Here is a 21094-nt window from a genome sequence, read left to right as displayed (position 1 = left end):
CACCTGAAGATGGGAAACTTAGGGACAGAGCTCACTAAGCCAATAGCTGTGTCAGATGCTGTTGGCCTGGCATGGGAAGAGGAGGACTGTCTGGAAAAGTGTGAAGAAACCATAAAGATTTCTTCAGGCTAGGTCCCTGGCATTGTTGATGATGGGTTTATCCAGCCAAACAGCTGGGCCTGAATATGCAGGCAAGGGTGGGGGGCTGCATTTAAACATAAGAAGTGGGGCTAGGGTTGTGGCTCAGTGGTAGAGCACTCATTTGGAATGTGTGAGGCACTGGGTTCGATCCTCAGCACCATATAAAATAAATAAATAAAATAAAGGTATTGTGTCCAACTACAACTAAAAAAAAACAACAACAACCATCAGAAGTGCAGCCTGGTGTTTCTAGTTCAAGGCCAGACTTGGCAACTTAGTGAGTCTCAAAATAAAAAGGGCTGGGGACATAGCTCAGTGTTAGAGTGCCCTGGATTCAAACCGCAGTACAGCAAGTTGCAAATTAAGATTTCTGAGCATTTCTGGCTTTGAAAAATGGCCAGATTATATGTTTATCAACTATTTTACTGATTGATGGTTTCTCTTCTTTCTCCAAATAGATTTAAATCCCTTTGAGACCAAACAATGTTATGCACCCACTAGGTTTCTGGCATGAAGCCTGACACATAATAAGTGCTCCTTGGATTTTAGTTGTATAATGGATACAATAATAACATTAGAACAGCAGCAGCCAATGTCTTCTGAGCATGCATGGCTTGCCCCATGCTGTGGGAAATGTAGCATGCGCCTTATCTAAACCTTACAACCACTCTTATAAAGTAAATGCTATCTCTAGTCCCATTTTACAGATAAGGAAGCTGAGGTCAAGAGAGGGGAAGAAACCAGGTTAGAGAGCCACAGGTGTGGAGACAGAGGTTCAGGGGAAGATTCTAGATCATGAGAAAATGGCCCATAAGGGGGTTAAAGGAGTCCGTTGGGGAAGACAGATGCAACCACAGGAAGTAATTATGGACATGATACCAAGGAGACTTCCTACCCCTGTCCCAAACACCTCAAATTATCTCTTGAGGGTCAAGCAGAGTCTTCTAGTTTTACCCTCCTCCTGAAGTACAATGCTTGGGACAAGATAGGGTAGTGATTCAGGAGTCTCAGGGGCCCTGTCATCTCCTGAGGTGGAGGTAAGAGCAGGAAAAAGAAGACAAGGACACTGTTTGAAGAAGGTTAATGACCTCAGCCCCACCCTAACAAAGAACAAGCTGACTCAGCCTCCTCAAACCATTCCACAAGAATGTTCCCTGGGTCACTGATCTCTTAACTCAGTGAGAGGCCTTGAGTTTAAATGCCTGAACTTTAGATTTCCTTGGAGCAGATAACAGGGTACTGAGGACTTCCCCCAAACTTCCTCAAGTGTAGAAGGATCTCCTAAGGGAGGGAAGTGGGGTTAGAGAGCAGGAGGAGGCAGGAAGGGACAGTGGCTGACTGAGACTCAGTGCTGGCTGCCGGACCAGAGACACTTCAGGACAGACACTGGATGAGGAAGGCAGAAATGGCAGGGTGTCCGTTAGAGGAGGGCTTCAGCTCTGATGGGTGCTTCTGCCCTTCCCAAAGTCCCCAAGTGGCCATTATCCATACAAAGTGGCCCTCAGATTAGCCCAGGGTCGTGCCCTAACTCAAGGCCCATCCACATCTAAGATTTAGTGAGAGAAGACAAACTGAATGGGCCAATCAGGTTCTTTTCTTGCAGTTTTGACCTGCTAGCTGTCAAACACAGGCTTTCTCTGAAGAAGAGTCAACTAGAAAACAAAGCAAAACAACACAACAACAACAATAACAGAAACCCACCAGGATTTCTTCAGTGTTCTGCAGGGCTCCTCAATTACTTGATCTTTAAAGGCCATTTTCCCTCTTAAAATTTTTCTTATTGAGATATAATTCACTTCAAACAAAATTCACCATTTTAGTTATTTAAAAATGTACATTCCAGGGCTGGGGATGTGGCTCAAGCAGTAACGCGCTCGCCTGGCATGCGTGCGGCCCGGGTTTGATCCTCAGCACCACATACAAACAAAGATGTTGTGTCCGCCGAAAACTAAAAAATAAAACTTTAAAAAATTCTCTCCCTCTCTCTCTCTCTCTTTTAAAAAAAATGTACATCCTAATAGTTTTTAGTATATTCCCAATGTTGGGGTTGAGCTCAGTGTATGTGCAGCCCAGTGGCACAGCATTTACTTGCCCAACATGCATGAGGCCCTGGGCACACTGCAATCAATCAATCAATCAATAAATAAATAAATAAATTTGTGCAAGATTGTGCTATTATCAGTATTAATCCAATTGCTGAAGGTTTCCATCACCCTAAAAAGAAATCCCATATCTCCAACCCCCCACCCCCACTTGTCTCCCTGCAGCCACTAATCTGTTTTCTGTCTCTATGGATTTGGCTATTCTGGGCATTTCATATAAATGAAACTATACAGAACTTTTAAAGATCATGGTTATGAGTCAGGATTCTTAATCCAGAGACAATGACCTGTAGGGAATGGAGCCCAAAGGCATTATCAGGAAGAACTGCAATGAGATTGTCAACAACTTCAATGATATGAACCTCTTGGAGACCCTCTACCATGGCATCTACACCTAAGGTTTTGATCCATGGCATCTATATGTAAGGTTTTGAGAAGGCCTCTGCCAGGCAGCACTGAACAATTCTTCCTCATAGCAAGGGTACTGATGTGATTGCTCAGACCCAATTTGGAATCAGAAAAATGGCACATTTGCCAAATCATTTCTGTAACAGAGTGAGTTGAATCTGAAGGCCAACCAAGCCTTTGTCCTGACACCTGCTTAAGAGTTGGCTTAGCAGACACAGAAGGCGGTGGTGGCATTAGAAGATCACATGGATGCCCCCTGTCATCCTTGCATTGAGGGTACCAACATGTGTGCTGAGGTGCTGAAGCTGCAGATGGATACTCCCTGCATCCTCGTGGGTACACTTGACCAAATGTTTGACATGCTTAACTGGAGATACTTGTCTCCCAAATACATCAAGATGTTTGTACTGGATGAAATTGAGGAAATTAAGCCATGGATTTAAGGACCAGATCTATGACATATTTCAAAAGCTTGAAATCACTACCCAGGTGGTTTTCTTGTCAGTCACAATGCCCTATGATTGCTGAAGATAACCAGGAAGTTCAGGAGAAAACTCATTCATGTTCTTGTCAAGAAGGAAGGTTTGGCCCTGGGGATGTATCTGCCAATTCTATGTGGAATGAGAGAGAGGAAGCTGGACACACCATTTGACTAGCATGGAACCCTGACCATCTCCCAGGCAGCCATGGTCATCAACATTAAGAGAGAAATTGCATATGGGGCGTGGTGGCACATACCTGTAATCCCAGCTGCTTGGGAGACTGAGGCAGGAGGATTGCAAGTTCAAAGCCAGCTTCAGCAACTTAGCGAAGCCCTAAGCAACTCTGTGAGATCCTGTCTCAAAATAAAATATAAAAAGGGCTGGGGATGTGTCTCAGTTGTCAAGTGCCTCTGGGTCAATCCCCAGTAACAATCCCCCCCCCCAAAAAAAAGGTAAAACTGAAGCCACAGAGTCCACTGTAGAAGACCTTTTGACTGCAAGGGTGTGGCTATTAACATGGTGACAGAAGACAGCAAGAGGACCCTTCAAGATATCAAGACCTTTCACAACACCTCTACCGAGGAGATGCCACTCAGTATTACTGTCCTCATCTGAGAGGGCTGTTACCTATTCCAGGTGAAGGTTCAATCCTGAAGGGCTAGGAGCAGATGGAGAAGGGGAGGGAGCCAAGGGATGGACACTTTTCATTTTTCCTTTGAATAAATGTCACTTTCTGAAGCTAAAGAAAAAGTGGAACTAATATAATATGGGCCTTTTGTGTCTGGCTACTTTCATTTAACAATGTTGCAAGGCTCATTCAAGTTGTTGTGTACAGCAATCCTTCAGTCCTTCTTATGGCTGAATAATATTCCCTTGGGTGAGTATACCATATATATTTTGTTTTGTCTATTCATTGACAGACATTTGTTTCCACTTTCTGGCTATTATGTAATGATACAAAGTGGCCCTCAGATTAGCCCAGGATCGTGTCCTGATTCAAGGCCCATCCACACCTAACACTTAGTGAGAGAAGACAAATTGAGTGGGCCAATCAGGTTCTTCTCTTGCAGTTTTGACCTGCTAGCTGCTGCTATAGGATCATGTACAAGTATTTGTGTGAACATATGGAATTGCTAGGTTTATATGGCAACTCTGTTTAACATTTTAAGAAACTAAGTGTCCAACAACAACTAAACCATTTTACATGCCCAGGAATAATGTGATATAGTTCAGTTTTCCCATATCCTTGTCAATACTTGCTGTTTTCCTTCTTAAATTTTACTTTATTATAAACCAGGTGCAGTGGCACACGCTTGTAATCCCAGCAGCTCAGGAGGCTGAGGCAGGAGGATTGCAAATTCAAAGCCAGCCTCAGAAACTGCAAGGCACTAAACAACTCAGTGAGACCCTTTCTCTAAGTAAAGTACAAAAAAATAGGGCTGGGTATGAGGCTCAGCGGTCAAGTGCCCCTGAGTTAAATCCCTGGTATCAAAAAAATATATATTTTATTAAAGCCATCCTAGTGGGTATGAAGTGGTATCTCAAATTGTTTTAAATGTCTATTGGAATATCTTACCTATTTAAAATTGGGCTGTTTATCTTTTTATTTTTGAGTTGTAAGAATTCTTTGTATAATTTGAATTCCAGTCCCTTATCAGATACATGATTTGCAAATATTTTCTCCCTTTCCTTGGATTATCTTGTCATTTCTTAATGGGTCCCTTGAAACACATTGCTGACAAATCTAGAGGAGTAACCACAGAGGGCACACACCATGCATGCAGCTGTCTACAACACCCCTGTCTGAACTTCAAGAGAGAGTCTCCCATCTTGCAAGACCTATATAGAGAGAGTGGGTCACTTAGGCTCTGACACAGCATGCACTGTGTCAAAATTTGCAAATATTTTGCCAAAGAAACCACATGGAAACTAAGAACTCTGTTTGGAATTAAACTCAACACTAGATGCAAACCTATTTCCCTGGACGCATTTTCAAGAGAAAGGCTACTTACTAAGAAGGCCCTCACATAAAAGTAGAAGAAAGTTCCATCCCAAGAGATGCATAAATTCCCACATGAGAAAAAAAAAATAGCAACATAATTCCTCCAAAAGTAAATAACTCTAAAAACTGATTCCACATATATTGAAGTGGATGAAATTCTGGACAAAGAATTTAAAAGATTGATTGTTAAACTGATCAATGAGTTCAAAGGAGATACAAATAAATAGCTGAATGAACTAAGAAAGACAATGCAGGATATGAAAGAGCAATTTACTAATAAGATAGAGATTCTGAAAAAGAATCAAATAGAAATCTTGGAAATTAAAGCTCAATAAGTCAAATTTAAAAACAATAACAACACCTCAATTGAAAGCCTCAGCAACAGACCAGATCAAGCATAAGAAAGAGTATCAAGGCTTACAGACAAGGTGGACAAATTATCACATTTTGACAATTAATAATAATAATAATAATAAAAACAAGACACTGGGATCAGGATATACGAGATCCCTGAAACAACACTGAAAGCCATTCAACATAAAGATTTAGAGGAGGGAGTAGATTACAGGTGAATGGCAAAGAAAACCTATTCAGTAGCCAGGCAATGCTTGTAATCCCAGTTACTCAGGAGGTTGAGGTAGGAGGGTCACAAGTTTGAGGCCAACCTAAGCAATTTAGACAGATCTGTCTTAAAACAAATAGGGTTGGGGATGCAGTTCAGTAGTAGAGTACTTACTTAGCATGTGTGAAACCTTGTGTTCAATCTCCAGTACTACTAAAAACAAACAAACAAAACAACAACAAAAATAATTATATTCCATGAATTAATAGCAGAAAAATTCATTGGGAATGATATGGACATCCAGGTATTTGAAGCATTTAGAACCTCAAATAGTCATGACTAGAAAACAACTCTGTGACATATTAAACTGCCAAAAGTATAGAACAGAGAATATTAAAAGCTGCACGAGAGAAGCATCAAGTTACTATAATGGCAAACCCATCAGAATTACAGAAGATTTCTCCATAGAAATTCTAAAGGCCAGGAGGATATGGATTGAAGTATTTCAAGCCCTGAAAGAAAATGACTGCCTAACTAGATTGCTATGTACAGAAAAGCTATTCTTCAGAATCAGAGAAGAAATAAAGACTCTAAGACAAATAGGACTTTGTGGCACGTGTCTATAATCTCAGCAATTTGAGAGATTGAGGCAGGAGGTTTGCAAGTTCAAGGCCAACCCTGCAATTTTTAAAGAGACCCTGTCTCAAAGTAAAAAGGGGCTGGGGATGTAGTTCAGTGGTAAAGTACCCCAGTAAACCTCAAACTCACAAAGAAACCTCTAAGATAAACATAAGCTAAAAGAGTTCATGGCCACTGAACCAGCATTTCAGAAAATGCTCAAAAGAATTCTACACCCAGATAAGGAAGCAAGAAAACATGACCACAAAAGCACAGAAAAGAATAAATCTCGCTAGAACAGTAGATTAACAAATGAGAAGCCAGAAAGAATCAAACATTATTATCTCAGCAAACCATCAAACCTCTAAGATGAATAAAGGGGTGGGGAAAGAACACAGGTTATTCAAAACAACCAAAAGAACAGTATAATGATAGGAACTAGTATATGTTTTTCAATAATAGTCTTGAATGTAAATGGTCTGAATTCAATTAAACAATGCAGACTAGCTGATTAGCTTTAAAAACAAGACCCAACTCTTTGTTGTCTGCAAGAGACTTGCTCCCCAAGCAAGGATTTATACAGATTGAAAATGAAATGATGGAGAATGATATTCTAATCAAATGGAATCCACAAGAAAACAGGAGTAGCTATGTTCATATCTGACAAAAGAGACTCCAAGCCCAAATCAGAACAAAGAAAGTCATTATATTGATAAAGGGTCTAATCCATCAAGAAGATATAAAAATTGCAAATATGTATGCACCAAATGTCAGAGTACCAAATTTTATAAAATAAACACTACTAGACACAAACGGAGAGATAAGGCCCAATACAGTAATAGTGGAAAATTTTAATAGCTCACTTTCAACAATAGATAGATCATCCAGGCAAACAAAACCCAACAACAACAACAACAACAAAAAATTAAAGTTAAATTATACTAGATCAAATGGACCTAATAGACATCTACAGAATATTCTATGTGACAACTATAGAATGCATATTATTTTAATCAATACACAGAACTTTCTAAAAACTAAATCATATTTTAGGCCATAAAGCAAGTCTTAACAAAAAAAATCAAAATAACTTCTTGCATTTTATCAGAACATAAGAGAAAAAAATTAGAAATCAACAGCAAGACAAACTGCAGAAATTATACAAACTCATGGAGATTGAGCAATACACTTTTCAATGAGTAGTGGGTAATTGAAGAAATCAGAGGTTTAATTTAAAAATTCCTAGAATCACAAAGCTACCAGTGGGAAACAGAGAAAGTACATATAAGAAGGAAGTTTATAACTGTGAGTGGCTATGTCAGAAAAACAGAGATATTAAATAATAACATAATGATCCTGATGATGCATCCCAAGGCTTTAGAAAAACAAGAACAAACCAAATCCAAAATCAGTAGAAAGAAAGAAATAATAAAGGTCAGATCAGAAATAAATGAAATGGAGACTAAAAGAAAAAAGCAAAGAACTCTTGAAATAAAGAGTTGGTTCTTTGAAAAGATAACCAAAATAGAAAAACCCTGAGTCAAACTAACCAAAAGAAAACAAAGATCTGAATAAATAAAATGAAGATGAAAAAGGAGTTATTACAACAGATACCACTGAAATATAGATGATCATTAGGGAATATTTTGAAGAATTGTATACCAATAAGTTGGAAAATCTAGAAGAAATGGACAAATTTCTATACACCTATGTCCTACCAAAATGGAACCAAGAAGATATAAAAATCCAAATGGATCAATAACTAACAATGAGATTGAAGCAGTAATAAAATGTCTCTCAACAATGAAAAGTTCAGAACCAGATGAATTCACTGCTGAATTTTATCACTTTTAAAGAAGAAATAATACCAAATGTACCTCAAACTATTCCACAAAATAGAAGAAGGAACTCTTTCAAACTCACTCTATGAAGCCAGTATTACTTTGCTACCAAAACCTGATAAGAAGATTAAAAAGAAAAAGAATAAGAAAATGAAAATGATAGACCAATATCTTGGATGAATATAGATGCAAAAATCCTCAATAAAGTATTTGCAAATTGAATTCAAAATCACATCTTCTGAGGCACAACTTTATCTCCAGTGCTGTGGTCCTGCACATGCTAGTTAAGTGCTCCACTACTGAGCTACATCTACATCTTTGAGGCATAGATTTTTTTGTGGAGAGGGGGACGTGTACTGGTGATTGAACCCAGGGCCTTGTGCATGTGAAGCAAGCACTCTACCAACTGAGCTATATCCCCAGCCCTGAGGCATAGGTTTAAAAATTTTTTTTATGAAATCTAATCTGTCTATGTTTTTCTTTTGTAGCTATCCCTTTGTTGTCATATCCAAGAAATCACTTCAAAATCTAACGTCATGAAGCTTTGGCTGTATGTTTTCTTCTAAGAGTTTTAGTTTCATTGACGTAGGTCTTACACTTAGGTATTGCATCCATTTTAATTTTTGTATATCATGTGATTTAGTGATCCAAATTCATTATTTTGCATGTGGATATTCAGTTGTCCAACACTGTTGGTAAGACTTTTCTTTCCCCTCTTGAATGGTTCGCAAACTTTTTCTTTTTTCTGTACTGATGATTGAACTCAGAGGCGATCTACCACTGAACTATACCCCCAGCCCTTTTTACTTTTTATTTTGACACAGGGTCTTGGTAAGTTGCCCAGGCTGGTCTTGAACTTGAGATCCTTCTGCCTCGGTCTCTGGAGTCATTGGGATTACAGGTGTTCACCACCATGCCTGGAAGTGGTTGGCAATCTTTTTGAAAATAATTTATTTTTCTGGACTCTGAATTTATTCCATTGAGCGACATGTCTATCCTCATGCCAGTACCACAGTTCTTACCACTGTAGATTTGTAGTAAATTTTGAAATTAGAAAGTGTGAGTCCACCAACTTTGTTCTTCTTTTTCAAGTCTTTTGGGCTATTCAGAGTCATTTGTATTTACATATAAATTTTAGGATCAATTTCTCCATTGCTGAGTTGGAATATTGCATTGAATCTGTAGATCAGCCTGGGGAGGAGTACCATCTTTATACCACCTCTTCTAATTCATGAACTGGGAATATCTTTTTCTTAACTTAATTCTTTATTTTCTGTTAAGTGTTTTATAATTTTTTGTGTACAAGTCTCACACTTCCTTGGTTAAATTTATTCCTAAGTAGTTAATTCTTTTTCATTGCTATTGTAAATAGTATTGTTTTCTTAATTTCTTTTTTGTATTATTTCTAGTGTATAGAAATATAACTGAGTTTTGTGTTTGATTTTGAATCCTGCTGCTTTGCTGAACTCATTCATTAGTAGTTCTACTTTGTATGTGTGCATGTGTGTGTATTTAGGATTTTCTTTTACATGTGTGTGTGTGTTTGTGTGTTAGTTACTGTGGATCAAATCAAACCTAGGGCCTTATGCATGGTAGGCAAGTACTCTACCGCTGAGCTATATCCCCAGCCATTTCTTATTTTGAGACATGGTCTTACTACATTGATTAAGCTGGCCTCCAACTTTTGATCCTCCTGTCTCAGCCTCCCAGGTAGCCTCCCAAGGTGTTACAGGAATTCACTGCTATAACTGTCTTAAGATTTTCTATATGCAAGTTTTTACCATCTGCTAATAAATAGTTTTGCTTCTTTTTTCTAAAGTAGATTCTTCTAAGTTTCTTTTTCTTTCCTAATTTCTATGGGTGTAACTTTTAATAAACACAATGTTTGATTTTTCATAAATGCCCTTTATTAGGTTGAGGAAGTTTCCTTTTATCTTCATTTTGTGTGTGTATGTGTGTTTCTTTTTTAATCATGGAAAGGGATTAAGATTTGTCAAATTTTCTGCATCAAATGATCATGTTGATGTTTTCCTTCACTATTTATGTAGTATCCTACATAACTGACATTATTCCAAGTTTTAGTATCTAATAACTAGTAGCATGACTGACCAGGACACTATTGAACCACAACACAAAGAAAAGACCACGAACTCCAATTTTATATCAAATTAAAGCAAGCTTATATTGTGTTCACAGAGAGGGCTGGCCAGCAACTGTCTCACCCAGTGATTGTCTCACCCAAAACCAGGCTAGAGAATAGACCCCAGCTCTGTAGGAAAAAAGTTTCATAGCACAAAAAGTTACAAAGTGGGAGGGATCTTGGGAACTCAACAGGATTCTGGCAAGCATAATACAAAGGCAAATAGCAGGTTAATGATCTACATGGCTTAATATTTCAAGGTTGGGAGTAGATTGAGATTCTAACATCAGAATTTATGAGGTGCTGTTGAGGTTTTAGGGAGGGTTGTTATCTGGTCAAAGAAAGCCAGGCATGGGTGAGTTTGGAATTGAACAAGATTAGCCATCAGAGTATGGTCAGGCCAGATAAATATCTTACTAAAATAGAAATAAACTTTTTATAACTTTCTATCTTAGGATAGAATTAGGTTGGTTTTATCATTCCCCTATTGTCTTATGTGTCCCTTTCAAATCTTTGATAGAATGGAGAAAGGTTGCTGAAGGAATTTAAATCACTCTGGGGATAGTCTCCAACTTTCCAGACCCACTCAAAACTGGCCTCCTTGATCTGACCTGACTTGATTTACCTTTCTATACTGACTGTCTACCTCTGGCTTCATTTCCCCCTTTTTAATTATAGGAACTTTTTACTGCTGTAAGAAAAAGGGATGATGCTCATTATGGCTGCTTTGGAGCTGAGAGGGGGTGATGTGAGGTGGGAAAACACCTTAGGAGTTCCCTTTTAGAAGTCAGGTCAGATTGAAGTCTGGTTAGGGAAGAACAGGTTGTAAAGTCATCTGAGGAGGGGTGCTTCTATGAGAGAGAAACAAAAAGACATGAGTACAAAATAAATATTGTAGCATCTGGAACATGTCAATATTTATCATGAAAATAATATAAATTAATAATTTTTCATTAGGAGATGTGAGGGCTGAGAAGTTGACCCCAAAATGAGGCCAGAGTGGACAAGGCCTTCATTTGGGAATGTAAATCTTTAACATCCCCAGAATTTTTTTTTTTTTTAAAGAGAGAGTGAGGGGGAGAGAGAGAGAGAGAGAGAGAGAGAGAGAGAGAGAGAGAGAGAGAGAGAGAGAGAGAGAATATTTAATATTTATTTTTTAGTTTTTCGGCGGACACAACATCTTTGTTTGTATGTGGTACTGAGGATCGAACCCGGGCCGCACGCCAGGCGAGCGCGCTACCGCTTGAGCCACATCCCCAGCCCCACATCCCCAGAATTATCAGGAATGCAAACACAACATTGAATATGTTACAGATGTCCATCCCCATAAGATGTAGTTAAGCTACTTAATGTCAATTGATCTTGGAAAATTTTTACTGGATGACCTCTGTGTCTAGTAGAGAGCCCTTAATTTCTGCTACTTGGGCTAGATAACCATGTTAGCAATTATTAATTCTACTTGAGTAGGAGGTCAGGAAGATCTGTAGACCTTAAACTACTAAAAACTTCTGACTTTGCAGTTTCACTTGATAGTTATTAGACATTTCTTCCTAAGAAACTCTCTTTGTAACCTCCAGTCTTGCTTATTTTGGGGGCTAATACAAGTGTATATCTTAAGTTACATTTAACTACTATATATATTTTAATGTCCAGGAATAAATGACTATTTTGTTTTTAACTGTTTTTGCTAGGTGTTTAAGATGAAGCACGTCAAACTGACTTTTGTTCTTATTTATTGTTAAGAGTCAGCTACCCATGGAAACCACTCTTAAGGGAACTTGAGAGCAGCTTTTTAGTTCTGCTAGTACCATTTGCACTAGGATGGGTCCAGGTGTTGCTGACCATGTGACTTTCCTTGGAAGCATCAGGGATGTCTCCCTTCTCCAGTGACCCTCCTCATCATAGCAAGTGTACTGTTTGGCTTTCTATTTTCCAGTGGTATCATTAATCTCCCTGATTGGGAGGTTATGTAGTCCAGAGTTACAAAGCTCTTTAGAGAAGTTCCCTGTTCCCTGGATTCAGGCTGACTCGGAGAGCAAGAGCCATATATTGGTTTTCTTGGCCCTTTTAATTTAAATTTAATTTTAAGTCTTGATCTTAAACACCTAGCAAATCAGTCTCGCCAGTCTTAAACTAAGAGTACTGGGCTTTGGGCTGTGGCTGTGGCTCAGTGGTAGAGTATCATCTAGCACCTGCAAAGTCCTGGGTTTGATACTCAGCACCACATAAAAATAAATAAAATAAAAGTATTGTGTCTAACTACAACTAAAAAATAAGTATTAAAAAAGAAGTACTGGGCTTTAACTTTAATGTCTATAACTTTACAGTCATTTACCCTTTTTTTAAAATTGGGGTTTGAACTATCTTATCTGTCCTGTAGGTGATGGCTTATTATCTTAAATTAACCCAGGTTGCACTACCTCTGCAAAACATTAACAGTCAAACTTTAGACAGTTTATAAGGAAAATACAAAATAAAATCAACATGAGTAAAAACATATTTAGTTTGTGTAATAATTATCTTGAATTTTGGCTGAGTTATATATTATATCCCCTGTTTGAGATCCTAGTAGTCTTTTTTAATATATATAATTATTTTTTAGTTTTCGGCGGACACAACATCTTTGTTTGTATGTGGTGCTGAGGATCGAACCCAGGCCGCACGCATGCCAGGCGAGCGCACTACTGCTTTAGCCACATCCCCAGCCAGAGATCCTAGTAATCTTAACAACAAAAATAAATCCTTTGAACATAACTTTAAATGAACTGAAGTCTGGCCTACTTTGGAGTCATTCTGACATGTACTAATGTGGGGGGCAGAGCCTTATCTCAGGTAAGGTGGGGCTCTTCATAAATCTTTATAAATACATCTTAAGTAAAGTGTTCTGGTTTTGAAACTGATCTTTGCTTCTTAAATACCCTTTTACAAAGTTTACATATATTGTTGTTTGAGTGCACATGAATATTAGCTAACATAATATGATAGTACATTTAAAACACAAATTAAAGAAAGGCTGAGAACTTTTAACCTTTTGTGGAAAAGTAGCAAAATGCTTTTGTGTTTTACAATATTAACCTTTACAAAGGCTTTCATTAACTTAAAAATACATTTAAATTTTATGCCAGTGTAAAAAATAACATAAAACTTTATATGTTTTATTGATAACAGGTCTAGTTATAGAACATTAAATGATATAAATAAATATCCAATATGTTATTCTTATAAGCCTAAAATTACCATACAACTTGAGTGTGGAGAACACCAGCTTGATATAATGTTCTTTTAAAGCTTCTACCTTAAAGACTTGGGTATCTAAAAGATATGGACACATTTAATATACAAAGAAGAGTAATAGCACCACAATTACATTGATGTTTTATATTAATCAAGTTTAGCTTTTAATGAAATAACATATTATACATTTCAAAATAAAAGTTATTTTAACCACAGTTGTATAATCTTTAATTTTTTCAAGACTATTTGCTCAAAAAACAAAGCTTGATAAACACAATGTTATGGGTAAATTAATGTTTTAAGAAATCCTTGTCTTCTTAACACATAGATTAAACTTTGGTTTATATCAATACATTAACATTTAACTTTAGGGAAAAAAACCTTGAATAATTTTGACTGATTGTTTCACATACATACATAACTAACTTACACAGATCTTTTTATCACTTAGTTAAACCCTCTTATTTATTTCATAATATAAAGACTTTCTTATCCAGAAGCACTTTCTTTTCCCTCTATTGAATATAGTTTCTGTACCTAGAACCTTCTAATTCCTCCTTCTTGTCTGTCAACTCCCTTTTCTATTCACATTCTGAAACAATCCTTGTAAGTTTCTGAATTTGGGCAGATTATTTTATTTTAATAAAAAGAAATACTTTATGTTATTTACAGTACTCTTAATCAGAACATTTTAAACCTTTGGGCCTTTGTATTTAGAATCACATCTGTTTACCATTTCATGAAAACACAATTTTCAAGTATACAGAATTATACCTGTTGGAAATTTAAATTCTTAGTAACATTTTCCAGTGATGACAAAGCAACTTTAAACCCTTTTTAATCTACCAATTTATGAAAACATCAATAATATTACCCAAGGGAACTCAAGGAGGTAAGCGTACTTGATGGTATATTTAACAGTTGGTATTTTAACCTTGTAAATTAATCAGATGTTGAAAGACATTTATGAGTAATTCCATGTCAAATCTACTTTACTTGTTTTTACCAAGATATCAGATAAGCGTATTAAACAGTATTAGCCAATTTTCTGTTGAACAAACTTTTTAGAATCAAGGGATATTAGACATTTTATAGACATCAACATTTTATTAGTTCTTTGATCATCTAGAAAGATTTGTGAATAGAGTTTAATTTTAAAGACATTTTTACTTTTATCTGTTTACACAATTTAAATTGAACCATTTTAAATCATGTGAATTAAAAGTATTTGGATCCATTTTTTTAAAAAAATTTTTATGAGCGCTCATTTTCTATCTGCCAATCTTGATATCATGTACATGACATATGGACACACACACACACACACACATGGTCAGACAACACAATGCACAGTGTGCATACATACAAAAGTAAAGGCCTTGTAGCTTTTCGCAGGTGAATCTCCATTGCAATGTTACAGATGTTTAAAAACTCTGTAATTGAATAAAAAAATAGAACTGATCAGAAAAACATTAACCTAGGTGCATAGGACGAAAATCAAAGAATATGGAATCTAAGAAAAACGAGTCCTAGAAAAAATGACACAGCAGGTAACTATTTTAGTAAAGTACTACACAATTTACTTTTTGGTTTAGTTTAGTTTGAGTTCAGGTAAAAGACATTTTTACTTCTTTTTCCTTGGGCCTGAGATAAGTCTCCTGAGCTTGAAGGCTTCTTCAATTTGCATCTCAGTGTAAGTCCTGGCTTAGGTTTGGAAGGAGCTGGGGGAAACTGCTATTTTGAGCGGAAACCTCATGCCTAAGGCGTTTTAACCACTTTTTTTTCCTAGTTGGTAATTGGACAGATTTGGATGTCAGAAAGTTATTGTACCTTACTTTCTATTACTTTTGAGAACAAAGCTACAATGTTAAGCTCCTTACTGAGATAAGCCACTGGCTGTTGAGCAGGTCTGTTTCCTTGTGTGACCATTTTTAGAGTTATTCTTCCTCTCTCTGTGACAGGTTAAATCTTGCTCCAAGACCTGTTCATAACTCAGGGGGAGTAAACCTTTTGGTAATAGGCTGTTCAGATATTTCTAAGAGGTCTAAGGTAAGGGGTGAGAACAGAAAAACTAGCACTTGTATTCAAGGGAAAAATTGACCTCTTGGCTCCCTACAGAGAAGCAGGAGAAGCATACCTGGGGCATTTGAGACTAAAGGTTGGCTAAGTAATAGCATAACATCTTTCCAGGTGAGGTCAAACATCTGGCATAAGTTCTGAAATATCTCAAAATAAAATACATTGAGTACATCTGATCACAGAAACAGTAATGGGAGACTTTAATCAGGCTTATGAAGGCTCTGTGGGAACAAAGGGAACCTGGATGTTTTCTTACTAATTATCCCATATTTTTCTTTTAGTCCTACAATCTGAATTGCTAGCAGTTCTGATCGTCAAAGGAAGGGAGGGAAGCATCCAGGAGGGAATGGATGGGGGTGGGGGTCCTCCTGAGAGTCCTCCTATGCTCACACATTAGATTACAGGCAGCACTTTTTGCATCCAACTTAGTTTTTGACTGTTAAGACTCCTTATTAATTATCTTATTTCTGACAAACCAACTTTCAACTGCAAGACTGCATAATACTTCAGAAAACCATTCAAAGACCAGATTGTTACAGTTAAACATCATCTTTTTAGACACGTTTACATCAGTAGGTGACCCATTCAGACAAGATCATTTCCAAGAAACAATCTATAAGATCAACACACTATTGCTCAGGTCTTAAGGGCCAGAAACAGATACAAACAAAACACAATGACAAGCAAACAGAGAGGATCCCCAAACCATGACCAACAGATGGGAACCTTTAAAGCAGACCAGATGGGGGAAAATCTCCCCAATTTCCCAACTCCCACTTACCTGTGTCTCCTACACCAGTGGTACCAAAGATGTCCCCATGAGGGGACCAGATGCTCCCACAAAGGGGAACCAGATGTGTAAAATCAAGGATCTCGGTGTAGTGACTTTACTGCACTCAGATTCCTTTTTTTCAAAGTAGATGAAGGTGGAGCCATTTTTACAGTGCAGGGAAGGAAGGTGGGAGTTCCCTGAAGCAAAAGGGGTTTCAGCAGCTGCTGGGAGTCCCTCAATCCCTCCCCTCACTTACAGGAATAGCTCCTCTGGTTCAGTTTGACCTCAGGCACATCTCCTAACTTTCCAGTAGTCACCTATCAAAAAGTTCACCTTACATCCTTGGCAGCAGGTACAGTGGCTTGGAGTGCCAGGCCTTCCCAAGAAAGCGGAGCAGGGTCTGCTCTGCGGTCCCACCTGGGGTGCCAAAATTTGTAACCAAAAGTTCGGTCCCTGTCCTTAAAGGCAATTAATGCCAATTTACTAATGAAGACACAGTTTTGAGAAAAAGGAAAAAGAAGGTTTATTGCTTTGCTAGCAAAGGAGAAACACAGGGGACTCCTGTCCCAAAGGCTATGACCCTCTTGATCAGGAGGGACAAGGGGTTTTAAAGGAATTTTTTAAGAGTTACATTTCAGTAGAGGTTCCCAGGGCGCCCTGATGGCATGTTATTTCACTTGTTAATTCGGGAGATATTCATTTCCCAGATCCCCAGCTGGCATCTCCCTCCTGCAGTGGGTGTGCTCAAGGCGGCCAACTGTGGGGAGGAAAGATAACACTGTCTTCCTAATCCTGAAGGGGGGTAAAGTTTGTCAAAGTTCCTTAAAACACAGCTCAAAGGAGTGTCAGGATTACTTGCCTTATTATCCATTTTGTTGTTCAGTTACTTAAGTTTATACCAGAGAAGATACACAACAAAAAGGCAGGAAAAAAACATAGAACACAGAATGAGACACAGGGGAACAAGAGCCAGGTGCCAAAACCCAGGGAGCAGTGCAACCTCTTGCTAATCCTCCAAACAGGAGTGTGTATATGCCTCTGCAGACATCTCTCTGTCCCTATCAGAGCAGAGGACAGTGTGACACTTTGCTACTGTCCTACACAGGAGTGTGTATTTGTCTGGCCAGACATCTTATTGTCCCCAGAAAAAATTCCTCACCAGACCAATACCAGAGGACAGTGAAACAATTCGCTACTGTCCAAGACAGAGTGTGTATGTGCCTCACCAGGCACCTCACTGTCCCCAAAAGAGATCTCTCTTAAACCCAATACCAGATGTTATGGGGGCACCACTTACCTATGGAGGCTCCTCCACTGGATACTTGCTAGTTGTTTTACTGTGTCAGTTCACTCCAGCGATTTGATGAGCCGAAGGCACAACCAGGGGCCTTGGAACATCTCAAGGTGCGCACCCCCTGGGGTGGCACTCCAGCCTGGAGTCCCAGAGTGAGGGTCCAGCTTCAGAATATTGGTGGTCTGATTTTGCTGGGGCCACCAAACGTTGAACCACAACACAAAGAAAAGACCACGACCTCCAATTTTAAATCAAATTAAAGCAAGCTTATATTGTGTACACAGCAACTGTCTCACCCAAAGCCAGGCTACAGAACAGCCCCCCAGCTCTCCAGGAAAAAGGTTTTACAGCACAAAAAGTTACAAAGTGGGGGATGTCTTGGGAACTTAACAGCTAACAGGATTCTGGCAAGCATAATACAAAGGCAGATAGCAGGTTAATGAGCTCCATGGCTTAGCATTTCAAGGTAGAGAGTAAATTGAGATTCCAACATCAGAATTTATGAAGTGCTGTTGAGTTTTAGGGAGTGTTGTTATCTGGTCAAGGAGAGCCAGGCATGAGTGAGTTTGGAATTGAACAAGATTAGCCCTCAGAGCATGGTCAGGCCAGATAAATATCTTCATAAAACAGAAATGAACTTTTTACAACTTTGTGATGAGATGGCTCCCCATCTTAGGATAGAATTAGGTTGGTTTTATCAACACTATATTCAAGAAACTGGGGTTGGGGAATCACTCTATAACTATGTGATAAGAATGCACATTATAATATAAAATTCATCTATATGTAGTAGTTAGCTGCAAGAAACCATTCTTAGCTTAGGAAAATGGTGTTCCAGGTTTCAATGTAAACTACTAGCAACCTTTAACGTTTCATGTGGTAAATATCTAATTTCTATTTTCAAGCTCTTCCACCCCAGCCTGACTCACGAGGTCTGTAGTATTTTTCTCCAATCACTGATGTGACCACTAATATCATCAATTCTTGCAATCCTCTGATAAAGTCTGAAATGTATCTTGCATTCATTGCAGGAGCATGTGCCTACCAAGGTGAGATTTTGCATGACTTTGGAGTCAGTCTTGGCCATCTCTCTAATTCCTAGTCTGGTGATATCTCAGACTATCACCTGTACACCATTTTGGGGGAGAGTGTAACTGGGGATTTAACCCAGGGACACTTTACCTCTGAGTTTAATCCCCAGTCTTTTTTATTTTTTATTAAGTCTGAGTCTCGTTAAATTGCTAAGGGCTTCACTAAGTTGCTGAGACTGGCCTTGAATTTTCGATCCTCCTATCTCAGCCTCCTGAGTTGCTAGAATTATAGGTGTTCACCCTGGCTATATTCCGTGTGTGTGTGTATGTGTGTGTGTGTGTGTTGCTGGGTATTGACCCTAGGGCCTTGTGCATGCGAGGCAAACACTCTCCCAACTGAGCTATATCCCCAGCCCTAAACTCCATTTTTACATGTTGAATCATTCTTGTGTTCCTGGGATAAATCCCACTGGCAATGATATATAATCTTTTTAATATGCTGCTCAATTTGGATCATTAGGTTTTTTTTAAAGATTTTTACATATTCTCATAAAGGATATTAGTCTTAGTTTTTCCCTGTAATATCTTTGTCTGGCTTTAGTATTAGGGTAATCTTGGTCTTCTACTTCTTGGTAAAGTTTGAGAAAGAGTGGTATCTATTTAAAGTTTTGGTAGAATTTGCCAGTGGACTCTTAGTCCTCTTTAGAAGAGCCTACTAAGTTGTCAAGCTTGTTGATTTTCCCTCTTTTCAATTTTTAGCTGTTTTAGACTAGATTCTTAATAGTTCTAGGCTGTTAAGTAATTTAAACACAAGTCTAGTGTCAGGTTCTATTGACATCATAAAATATTGCTTCTTGCAAGAACTTTAATTTCACTTTGTAATAAATTGTCATTGTAAACATGTTTTACATTACAGCAGAGATTGATAGGAAAGGAAGATGCTAGTGTGTTGTTGTTTTGCTTTGTTTTTTGAGATGGAGTTTCACTGTGTTGCCCAGGCTGGCCTTGAACTTGTGGTCTTCCTGCTTGAGCCACTGAGTAGTTGGGATTACAGGCCTATACCTCAATGCCTGGCTCAAGATGCTAGTTTTTAAACAAAAAATGTTTGAGTGGAGGCTCTTAGGTGAGTTCATTAGTGAATATTTTTGTGTTATGATGTGTGTGTGTGTGTGTGTGTTTTATTGTGGTACTGGGAATCCAACCGAGAGCCTTTCCTCATGCATGTTAGGCAAGTGCTTTACCACTGAGCTCCACTGCCAGTCCTTCTATGGTGTTTTATTACACATCATCATAACACTCTGGATTCAGCTAACTAATAATTCAAAAAACTTATTATATTTGAGAACTACAAAAAAAATGTGGTACTAAGATCAATACTTTAATGAAACAAAACGTCCACATACAAACTCTAGAAATCAACATGCAGGATGTTTACAGAGAATGATTTGGGAATACACATCCATGAATACGAGCTGGGGTTGTGGCTCAGCGGTAGAGCTCTTGCCTAGCATGTGTGAGGCGCTGGATTCGACCCTCAACACCACATAAATAAATAAATAAAGGTGTTGTGTCCAACTACAACTAAAAACAAAATATTAAAAAAAAAAAAAAACACAAAACATCCATGGACAGGAAAGGGAAGATGCAAGACTGAGCAAAGGGGGAGGGGCCCAACAAAAGCTCAGCAAACCCAAAGGTCACATGGTTCAAATTGCCCTGCTTTGAGGCAAAGTGGCTGGGCCTGTATGCCTGTAGTGACCACTTCTTGGATGCAATCTGTCCCTGGAAGGAGGGGAGGCAAGACCCAGATTTGGGGCTGTCTCCCACCCACACTCCAGCAGCTGGGTGGGTAAGTTCTTCATTCCTGGAGGGAATCTGGGAGGCACCTCACAGGGTCCACTCTGCAGATCTGAGTGTATATGAAGAACTTGGTGTCTGTTTAAGTGTTGGTCATGAATCAGGGAAATGAAATCTACTTGATAAGTGATGTTGGAACCATTGATTGTAACCATGGGGAACACACATGGATTAGACTGTTATCTCATCTTACCCGACATTAATTTCAGATAGACTAAAGAATTGAAAGAAAAAGGAAACAATACACCTAATACTTATCAGCTTGAAGGAGAGGGAAATGCAAGTAAACTTAGATGATGCCAATAAAATGATTAATAGGTTTGATCATATGAAATAAAAATTTTAATTAAAAATTTTACACAAAATTAAAAGGCAAACAAAACTGAGAACATGTTTGCAATGAACACACGAAAATATTAATGCCTATTAATTTATATTTGATTGGTTCTTTGTTATCCTATCCTTCCCTCCCTTTCCTTACTCTAGCTTCGGCCTACAGAGACCATTGAGTTTCTGAGTTTGACTTATTTC

General features: G+C 38.3%; 1 pseudogene; it reads left to right on the top strand.

The window, feature by feature from the left end:
• Positions 1-2491: 2491 nt before the first annotated feature.
• On the top strand, positions 2492-4136 carry LOC124101728 (eukaryotic initiation factor 4A-I-like; annotated as a pseudogene).
• Positions 4137-21094: the final 16958 nt, after the last annotated feature.

This window comes from Marmota monax, unplaced genomic scaffold (genome assembly GCF_021218885.2).
Source record: "Marmota monax isolate L192 unplaced genomic scaffold, Marmota_monax_Labrador192_F-V1.1 WCK01_AAM20220418_F8-fsc00052, whole genome shotgun sequence".
Classification (NCBI taxonomy): domain Eukaryota; kingdom Metazoa; phylum Chordata; class Mammalia; order Rodentia; family Sciuridae; genus Marmota; species Marmota monax.
This window is presented reverse-complemented; position numbering and strand designations above follow the sequence as displayed.